This window comes from Homalodisca vitripennis, chromosome 8 (genome assembly GCF_021130785.1).
Source record: "Homalodisca vitripennis isolate AUS2020 chromosome 8, UT_GWSS_2.1, whole genome shotgun sequence".
NCBI classification, from domain to species: Eukaryota; Metazoa; Arthropoda; class Insecta; order Hemiptera; family Cicadellidae; genus Homalodisca; species Homalodisca vitripennis.
The window spans coordinates 46,123,081-46,125,755 of NC_060214.1; the positions used below are offsets into that span (position 1 = coordinate 46,123,081).

Below are 2,675 nucleotides of genomic sequence, written 5' to 3' on the forward strand. Positions count from 1 at the left end.
GTGTCAGCTTTTATTTCGAGTTAGTTTTGTAATGGTGATATTTGTATTTATTTGTCAAATAGTCGGCAGTGAAAGATTATTTGGCCTGCTTATAACACGCTTTTATTAGCTTCAGTTGTATCTACGTAACTGAATCTTTGTGCATAATTTTCGCCAATTTCCAAAAGTATGATTAATTTGAAACTTTGCATACGTATCAAGGACCGATTACAATGCAGTAATTTGATCATAGTTTTCCATTATCCTTATAAGGACCGCCAGGATTAATAAATTCTTTTATAGATCCTCTGCGATAGAGCTAGCGCGCGATCTGCGCTAACCCAGCGTTCAAGTCTCCATTCAATCTGCGCTAACCCAACGTTTAAGTCTCCATTCGTCTCGGTATTCTCGGATGTACTTGACTCTCTTAATATAGTAATATTATAGTAATCATCCAGTCTCTACCATTTCCAGTGGTTTCCTTGACAGCCATATCTCTAAGTACACGATCCATGCATGTTCTTTGTTTAGTATACATTACATAATACTACTAATTTGAGTTGTTGCTTTACAGAAACATACATAGTATTTTTATCAGATAAAGCCTTTAGTGTTTTTAACTCATTCCATTTTAACAATATTCCAAATTTTTCTTGCATTTTCAATTTTATTTACTATAAATAAAGTTGCACAAATACAGTTTAGTTATTTTACACATTACCGAAGATGTATAGCTAATAAATTAAATAATAAATGTACCAAAATATGGGTATATTCAATTCTGAACTACAATAACCATTAGTTTTATTATGTATGCGTATGTTTGAATCGCAAAAAGTACTTTTTCTTTGATATATAAAAGTGAGGGCTCTGTGGTGTAATGGTAGCACATTCACCTGGCAAGTGAGAGATCCGGGTTCGAGTCCCGGCGGAGCAAGTACTTTTAGCGATTTAATGTTTATTAAAATTATATATATATATATATATATATATATATATATATATATAATTATATATATAAGAATATAGCAATTATATGATACAAATATAAACTGATTTACGATACGAAAAATTCAACTTAGTTAAGGGTGTAACATTTTATAATAGTATATCTCAAATAGGTAATAGTTTTAATACGGCTCAGTAAGAATGATAAATGATATATACTAGCCAACATTGCGTTTATTAAATACTTCACATACCTAACCCTCAAGTCCGGCAAAGGTGTTTCAAACAGCCACAGTTCCTTGGTAGATTAGATGCCAGCATTCGAGTTTTACGACAATAATTAATCTAAAGAGAACTGCGAAGCTCAGAGTCTCCAGGGATCAGAGCCGACATCTTAAGTGCAAGCTCGAGGAGTCATATTGAGGCGATGCAGGTTGCTATTTCCCCGTTGGTAGCTATTAATAGGACAGAACCTTTAATAAGGCATCGATGACAGAAACGCACCAAGCGGGCAAAAACCTGTCCGACCCGACATCCTTGATCTAGGCTCGCGATTGTTTGCTGCTGGACAAGCCTATGTAGCACTTAGTCGAGTAAGATTTTTAGACGGTATTCGGATTGAAGAACTTGATTGCTCTAAGTTAACAGGAAATACAACATGCAATAGTGAAGCTTTAAATGAAATGATGAGATTGCGGAATGATTCGAAAGAAATTCCACAAGAAACTAACTGATAAATCGAACTTAAAAATGAAAAATAAATAATAGTTAAAAAAACACTAAAAACACGCTTTTATAGCTAACCAAACTAAAAAAATATAAAATAATTTTTAATTGCAAAGAGTTTATATTATGGTAGTAGAAGGCAAAACAATCATTCATAGTCAATCACCTCAAAATAAAATTATAATAAAATTTAAGTTATTAACAGAAAAATTAATTCAGAGTAAAAAGCGTGGGGTGCATTTTACTACATTTCATAAGTCTCCTCCCAAAGATAATTACCGATAGAATGATTTTATTTAATATATCAAGCACCCCACGCTTTTTACTCTGAAATAATTTATTCTGTTAATAACTTAAATTTTATCATAATTTTATTTTGAGGTGATTGACTGTGAATGATTGTTTTGCCTTCTACTACCATAATATAAACTCTTTGCAATTAAAAATTATTTTATATTTTTTAGTTTGGTTAGCTATAAAAGCGTGTTTTTAGTTTTTTAAACTATTATTTTTCTGGTATATTCCCACGGCTTCTAGACTATCCTGCTTCTCGAAGAAATTTATTTCAATATATTTTCTTTTTTTGCGTAAGTTGATCGATTGTGTTGTTTTTTTATGGATTCCAATATACAGTTGTAACTTCAAGGAGTATTTTGTAATCATAAAATAATACAGGATACGTTAAAGTGCTTTAAGACTTTCTGGCGTATCTGATTTGTTTAATATATGAGAAGTCCACGCAAAACGAATTAATAGTGAGTAGATGAAGTATGGAATTCTTTTTAGCTACTAAACTATGAAACTGAGACTTGTACAACTTGTAAAACGATCTAGTTATAGCATAATATTCTTTATGTGATACTCCACGGTAAATATTTTATACATTTCTTCTAACTTATAAAAATCTACATCGTCTCTTTACCTAAGTTTCTATCTAAATCATTAAATGCATTTGTTGGTATAGTGTCAGTTTTATCTTAACATATTTTTTTATAAGTTGTGATTATTTTACGATTTGTGGT

At 31.1% G+C, this 2,675-nt stretch overlaps 1 non-coding gene across 1 annotated transcript; it reads left to right on the forward strand.

Moving 5' to 3' along the window:
• Positions 1-845: 845 nt before the first annotated feature.
• On the forward strand, positions 846-916 carry Trnaa-ggc. The gene has a single exon. It is a non-coding gene; the product is annotated as a tRNA-Ala (tRNA).
• Positions 917-2,675: the final 1,759 nt, after the last annotated feature.